We start from the raw sequence: 8,288 nt of genomic DNA, 5'->3' as shown, positions 1-8,288 counted from the left end.
ACAAAATCAATGAGAAAAATCAGCAGCATCTACTAGGGTATTGTTTGTTTACCACAACTATCAGCAGACAGGATCTAAAATGCTGTAGGAATTGATGTAGCACTTCCTAAGCAACCCAGATCAACAACAACCACAACAAAAACAGGGGAATTCGCAGGTAGTGACTAATAATAGCTCATTTCACCCTCACTGGCTGTGTGGCCTTGAGCAACCTGTTTGACCTCTCTGAGCCTCAATGTCCTCATCTGTAAAACTAGGAATAATAATGGTACCTACCTCATAGGGCCACTGTGAAAATTAAATGAGTTAATAGATGCAAAGTGTTTGGAACAATGCATGGTACATAATAAGCACTATATAAGTGTCTCTTATTATTTGTCTTGTTTTGTGCTGGGCACTGTGTGTCTTCAGAGAGGATCTATAACCCCCCTCCCTGTGCCCAGCACAAAACACGTAAGCATAATATGTGTTAGCCATTGCTACTACTATCAGTACATTATTATTAAATGATGATAATTAAAAGTAGTAATTGCTTGATTTATGCTTTTTCCATTGGAACTGCAAGTTCCATGGAGGCAGGCAAGGACCATGCCAGCCTAGAGCCCTAGAACATAGTGGATGCTAAACTTATACACAGTAGGTGCTCAATGAAACCTTAGGAGCGTATTTCACCTGGGAATTTGATAACTCTACTACTATTTTAGGACTCAAGTTTTTTTTTTTATTTTTTGAGATGGAGTCTTGCTTTGTCACCCAGGCTGGATTGCAGTGGTATGATCTTGGCTCACTGCAACCTCTGCCTTCCAGGTTCAAGCAATTCTCCTGCCTCAGCTTCCTGAGTAGCTGGGATTACAGGCGCCCGCCACCATGCCTGGCTAATTTTTGTATTTTTAGTAGAGACAAGATTTCACCGTGTTGGCCAGGCTGGTCTTGAACTCCTGACCTCAAGCAATCCACCTGCCTCGGCCTCCCAAAGTGCTGGGATTACAGGCATGAGCCACCATGCCCAGCCAGAATTCAAGTATTCTTAAACATGAGTCAGCAGTGCCTCTTCCCTACCTTGCAGGAGACAAAGGCTATAGAGACCTCAGTCCCTATTTTCCCTTGGGAAACTCACAGTCTAGTAGGCTAAGCCCTAAGAAATTTCTCCGAAGACATTCAGAAGTAAGAAATTGATGAACAAGATAGGGGATGATTGTGATTGTTATTAACAAAGAAATAAACTGGGTGATGACAAAGAGTATACGTGTTTCTGGGGGACCAGGGGAGATACTTTGACTTTATATGGGTTGTCAGACCTCTATGAGCTAGTGGCTTTTGAGCTGAGCCTGAAAGATGAAAAGGAAGCAGCCCACAAAAATCTGGAGGAAGAACATTCCAGGCAGAGAGAACAGCCAGTGCAAAAGCCCCAGGGCAGCAAAGGGCTTGGGGCCTCTTGGACCAGAATGGAGGCTGGTGTCCCTATGGGGTTAGGCAGAGAGAGAAGGTTAAAGAGGCAGGTGTGGGCTGATCATGCCAGGGCGTTTACGCCATCGTAAGGGAGGGTCATGAGCACAATAACAATTCATAGCATCGAGACCTTTCTCAAAAACACCTTGTCACTACACATGGCTCAATGATCTACATTCTATTAGAGCAGAGGAAAGATGTGGCACTTAGTCAACCATTTTCCCATCACAGTTCTGAACATGTTGGAAAAGCAAAGCTTCTCTCTTTTGGACTTCACCAATTCAAGCTTTGAACTAGTTCATATAGAGGCTGGGCTATGAGACAGTGGGTTTGATACACTGCCTCCCAGTACCCACCAAAGGAACCCAGGATCTTCTGTTTAAAAGAACAGACCCACCAGCAAGTTAGAAATCAACCACGGCTGTGCTGCTTGCATATCAGGCTTACCTACTCACTAAAGCCCGCTCCTGAAGATTCCTATTTGACAGAATTGTGTTAACCCTCTTCCTATTGCTATGTAGTGGAAAATGATTGTTAAAAAAAAAACACATTGGCCGGGCACAGTGGCTCACGCCTGTAATCCCAGCATTTTGGGATGCTGACGGGGGCGGATCACAAGGTCAGGAGATCGAGACCATCCTGGCTAACACGGTGAAACCCTGTCTCTACTAAAAATACAAAAAATTAGCAGGGCATGGTGGCGGGCGCCTGTAGTCCCAGCTACTTGAGAGGCTGAGGCAGGAGAATGGCGTGAACCCGGGAGGCAGAGCTTGCAGTGAGCTGAGATCGCGCTACTGTGCTCCAGCCTGGGTGACAGAGTGAGACTCTGTCTCAAAAATAAATAAATAAATAAAATAAAACACGTAGTTTTGGGGGAAACATTCAATATGTTGATTTTTTAAAATAGAATAAAAACTCTGATCTCTGCCTAATTCATCTGAATTTCCTGAGTGTCTATCGATATATCTGTGATGAAGCATTTGTGTTCACATCCTGGGCAGGAGACATAGTAAACCTCGAAATATACCAAACACAGGGACAAGTTCCCTCCTCCCCCCTCTTCCCCCAAGAATTCTATTCAGAACCAGGTTCCTGGTCTTGGTTCCTTGAACCTGCCTGGCAGACAGTCCCAGGTGTGTGTGTTTCCTTACACTTTACACCTGAGCCACTGTTCTGACTTTCAAGACTTTCCTTCTTCCTCAAGGCTCAGCCTAGAAGACAGTGTGTGGCACAGATTGCACTCAGCAAATATTTGCTCCCCTACATTTCCCAGCCTTTCTTGCAATTAAGCTTGGGCCACGTGACTAATTCTGACCAAGAGAGTCAGTGAACTTAATGTGCATCATTTCTGGGCCAAGACAGTTAAGAGTTGGTGTGCTGTTATGGGCTGAATTGTGTCCCCCTTATCCATATATTGAAACACTAGACCGCCAGTGTGGCTGTATTTGGTGTTAGGAAATAATTAAGGTTAAATGAGTATGGGGCCCTGATCCAATAGGATTAGTGCCTTCGTAAGAAGAGATACCAGAGAGCTAGCTCTCTCTCAGCCATGGGAAGACACAGCGAGAAGTCAGCCATCTGCAAGCCAGAAAGAGTGCCCTTACCTGACACTGAATCTGCCAGTGTCTTGACTGTGGGCTTTCCAGCTGTGGAACTGTGAGAAATGAATTCCTCTTCTTTAAGCTACCCAGTCTATGGTAGTTTGTTATGACAGCCCATGCTGACTAAGACTATTTAATTCTCCATCTCTCTTTTCCCCTGCTGTGGAGTTCTAAGAGGCCACATGTTTCAGGTTGGCCTTACTACGTGTCATCCAACCTGCGCTAGACTTTTGTGAGAACCAGAAAGAAGCCTTTCTTGTGTTAAACCCCTGAGATTTCAGGGTTTCTGTGTTATTGTGGCATAACTCCACATATTCTGACCAACGCACAGTGACAGAGAAAAGGACATGGCACACCATCTTTGTCCAAACAAAAGCAAAAGCAGATGTGGGCCACCAGCTGTTCTCCCTCTGGCCCATCTTGTCTCCAAGGCTGAAGGTGGCCCCAGTGAGTCCTGGGTATTAAGACAGATGCAAACTGTGCTTCCTGGGATTCAGCAAATGATGAAGATTTAAACTGCTGGAGGAATCCACTGAGGTTTCAAGTAAGAAAACAAGAGCTCCAGCTGCTAAAAAGTTGGGAAACCCTGGGAGGTAAGGCATTGTTTCCAGAAAGCCCCCACTGAAATGCATACCAGTTCCCTGGAAGGGGTCATGCATTTATCCACTGACAACCAAGAGACACATGTTAGGGACTGATTTATCAGAGGAGGGCTAGAGGGACAGGCCCAGGGCTTCAGGGCCACCCTGGGTCACAAAGTAGGAGGTAGACTGCACAGCTTGGCCCAGAGTTCTCCCTTGACTGCCTGTGAAGAGGTTCGAATTTCAGCAGGAGTAGGAGGGCCATGTCACTATGTCAGTTTCCCTATGGCTTCTCACTGGCATGCCCCTCTTGGGCCAGGCCACCTGCATGACCATCTCTTTAGACCATCTAGGAGAGAGGATGGAAGTAAACTTTGGGGCCTTACTTTTTTGTTCCCCCAGTGCTTGGCAAGACTTACTTATATGCAACTTTTTCTGACATTCCTAATTTGTCTCCTGTTTTCAAGGCCAAATTCAAGCCTAATCTCCCATAGGAGATTTTCCCTGACCCCGCCTTCCCTTTGTAATGGCTGCTGATCTCTTAATAACCCTAGCTACAGCCAACATTTATTGGGCACCACTATGTATTAAGCCCTGTGCTACCTCATTCTTCTTGTGTACCATCTCATCAGATCCTCCCAGGTCCTGAGGGAGGTGTTATCATCCTTACTTTACATCTGAGGAAACTGAAGTTCAGAGAGGGGCAGTGACTTATTCAAAGTCACAGAGCTAGGATGTGCCAGAGCTAGAAACCAAGGTCCCTGCTCTTAACAACTGCTCTCTACTGCCTCCCACAGCTCAGCCCTCTGTCATAATCTCTTATGAATTGCTACCCAATCCCTGCAAGATCTTTGACGGTAGGGATGGCTTCTTTAAAACTAATTAATAATTAGCTTCACTCCTTTGATCAGTGCTTTACAGTTTATATAAGGCTTCTACATACATGATCTCATCTAACCTTTACTACATTCCTGGGACATTTGTGTTATCTGCAGTTCACAGATGAAGAAACTGAGTCTCAGGGAGTTCCGTGACTTGCACAAGGCATGCATCCAGTGAGTGACAATGAGTTACTCTTTCCACTACTCCAACGTCCCTTTTACTTGAGAATGGCTCCCAGCTAATCCTTTCCTCCATTCTTGGCACCTTGGTACTCTATGCCCCATTTCCATCCAACGTAAAATAGCTGAGGTGAAGAGGGGACACTCATTTTCCCTCCAGTCCTTAGGAGTTGGAACAGAGGCATACAAAATTATGCAATTGACATTCAACAGGATGTGAGTGGGACTTCTATAGACCTGAGAACTGGCAACAAGGGCCCAAAGCTGAGGACTAGTTCCAAGAAAGAAGTGCCAAGGAACTTCCAATGATAGGGGACCAATGCTTCCTTCAGGGCTTATTAAGAGCTTAGCAAACAGGTTCTACTGCTCCCACCCCGTCTAGATAAGTAGAAGGTAGTGGTGGGTCACCACTGGGATGATCAGGAGACTTTAGCCCCGTGTTGTGGCCAAGTGAGGGGTTCCAAGAGAATGCCATCAAGATTGGGACGGCATAGGGGGTCAGGCTGTGAAGTGAGGACATGTTATCTCATTCCTGGTTGGACATCTGCTTGGGTGGCAGCCTTGTGGCTCTGCCCTGAGCCTATGAGAACAACTAAAGGGGAGTGGAGAGAGGGCAAAGAGCAGAGGCAGCAATGGTGTAGCCAGCCATGTGCGCTTTCCTCAGGTCAGAGGGACACCTCCAAAGGTCGCACATTTGAGTTGTCTTACCTTGTCCTGTTCAAGAGGACTGGCTTCAGGGCAAGGGGACCTCAACAACAAAGGTCTTTGGGGATACTGCTGGAGACAGGTGTGTGCATAGGTGTGGGTAGGGATTGGGTTGGTCGGAAGAAGTAGTGGCCAAATAGCTTCTCCCACATCAGGGAACTCTGAAGTGGGGAAGCCTCCAGAACCCTGCCAAGATGGTTCGTGACTGTGGAAAGAGAAAAGCATTGTGTGTTTGTACCCTATTGAGTTGAGGCTCTACAATGAAGCAGTTACACAGGGCGGAACACAGTCTCTGGTGGTCACTTGCCATCCATCTCACCTTCCTTAAAGAGCTCAAGTGGCTCCTGCCTCCTTGAGACCTCTCCATGGTTAGACTGGCCTAGCAGTTGAAGGAAAGGGAAACAGCATTTCTGTTCAAATACTGCACCCAGGGCCAAGGTCAGAGGGAGGCAAGTGAGGCCCCTAGGGCACACAGTGTCAGGAGGGGCTCACTCTCAGGCATACCCCTGCCCTTGCAGGAGTGCCTCCCTAGAGTCTGCATCCCAGATACCCTCATTTGTCTTACCTATTTGTAGCTGTCACAGGGCCTGGGTCGATGCCCAGTGGTTCCCCATGGGATTCACAGAAGCTGTCAGTCCCATGAAGACGTTCTGGGCTTGAGTGCTGAGGATGTAGGGATCTGGGGTTAGCCCCCACCCCCCACCCCCAACAAAAAAAAGCCAAGCAATTAGCTGGGCGTGGTGGCACGCGCCTGTAGTCCCAGCTATTAGGGAGGCTGAGGCAGGAGAATCGCTTGAACCGGGAGGCAGAGTTTGCAGTGAGCCGAGATGGCGCCACTGCACTCCAGCCTGGGCGACAGAGTGAGACTCTGTCAAAAAAAAAAAAACAAAAAAACAGAGCCAAGCAAAGATTTGTGAGTGTAAGAGAGGTAGGGACACTAGAAAGGAAGATTGGAGACCTGCATGCATCCATCCAACTCCCTGCTCTACCACGGCGTGATCCAGTCAGGTGACAACCTCTCTATGTCTGTTCCCTACCTGTAAGACAACAATAGTGCCTCACTCATGGGGCTGCAGTGAGGATGAAATGGGATCATGCCTGCAGAACACTGGGCTCCAGGCCTCCTTGTACCGCTCACTTGCTGTGTAATTTGGAGCAAGTCCTCTAACCTCTCTGTGATTTGTCTGTAACAAACCAAAGGATGTTTTTCACTACCTGAAAACAGATAGCTAAGTGGAAATGGAAAGAATTTTTTAACTATGAAAAAGCAGAGGACTGGTCCCCATGGTTTCTTAAGGTCCATTCTTGTTTTATGTTTCCATGATTTAAAAACAAAACAAAACAATAAAAACTCTTCTCTTTGGAACTGGAGAAGGGAGCCCAGAGCCAAGAAGTCGGCTTTCTGTACCACGCCCCTCTCCCTTAAAGAAAACTGAGGTTATTCTGCCCCCTGGTGTTCTGTACTGTCATTGCAGTCACTTCCAGTGGCCCATCTAGGCTTCAGATTTGGAATCACAAATTTTCTTTCCTTCCTTCCTTCCTTCCTTCCTTCCTTCCTTCCTTCCTTCCTTCCTTCCTTCCCTCCCTCCCTCCCTCCCTCCCTCCCTCCCTCCCTCCCTCCTTCCTTCCTTCCTTGAATGCCCCACTCTGGGCCAGGCACTATGCTGTGCACTGTGGTTGCAAACATGAATAACACTGGGCCCCTTCCTTGAAGGAGGACACAGTCTAGTGGGGGAAGTCAGACGCCTAAACAAATCATTTAGATACAGCTAAACAAGTGCTCTACAAAAGGCTACTATACAGTGCAAAGAGGGCGTGCTTGGCTTGGGGGAGGCAGGCGACATGTCTGGAAGAGCCTGACAAAAAGAGGTGGTAGTTGAGTTTGATGACCATGTTTGATGACATGGTTTGATGACCGTGTTTGAATTCTTTAGGTGGCTGGACAGGGATGGGTGTGTGTAAAAGGATGTGGGGCACATTTAAGAGGCTACAGTGTATTTGGTTTGCTGGGAGCATGCTGTGGGCTTAGGGAAACAGTGGAAGACGGAGTTGAGAGCTGGGAGGTGGTCAGGGTTTTAAGCAAGGCAGTGACCTGGGTAGATTTGAATTTCTGTATGTTCATTCTGGCTGCTCTGTAGAGAAAGCCTTGAAGAGGCACAGGGCTAGGAAAACTCTTGGTAGAGTTGCCAGATTTAGAAACAAAAGAGTGTAACAAAATCAAACCCCGGATACCCAGTTAAATGGGAATTTCAGATAATAGAGAATGGTTTTTTAGTATAAGTACATCTCAAGTATTGTACAAGATGTACTAAAAATTATTCTGTGTTTATGTGAAATTCAAATTTAACTGGGTGTCCTGTATTTTATGTGGCAACCCCATCTTGGAGACATCAAGGAGAGATGATGGTGGCTTAGACAAGGGTGGAGGGAGCAGATTTGGGTCAAAGGGAAAAATTCCAGGGATATTCAGGAGGTAGAAATGAAAGAATTTGGCGATGACATGGACGTGAGAACATGAAAGGGAGGTGTCAAAACAACACCCAGTCTCCCGTTTGTTCCGTGTTGGGTCCTCCACTGCATCCCATAGCTCCAATCACCACACACCTGGAGGTCAAGAGTCCTTCCTAAAACATCCCAAAGAACCCGGGAAGCCAGGAGCCAAGACGTCCTCCAGGGCCCCGCCTTCCCTGCTTGGCTCCGCCTCCTGCTTGGTTCTGCAGAGTGGCCCTCCCCGCTTGTTTGGGCCAGTCATCTGCCAGTGGCCGGTGCCTGGGGTGAATTAGGGCCCCTTTAGGTCTCTGTTCTTTTCCTCTTTGCACCACCCTTCGCAACGGCTAGCATGAGGTGCCCAGCCCAGGTCCTCACTGCTGACTAGAACAGATCCTTTCTGC

Source organism: Pongo pygmaeus, chromosome X, assembly GCF_028885625.2.
Source record: "Pongo pygmaeus isolate AG05252 chromosome X, NHGRI_mPonPyg2-v2.0_pri, whole genome shotgun sequence".
Classification (NCBI taxonomy): Eukaryota; Metazoa; Chordata; class Mammalia; order Primates; family Hominidae; genus Pongo; species Pongo pygmaeus.
This window is presented reverse-complemented; position numbering follows the sequence as displayed.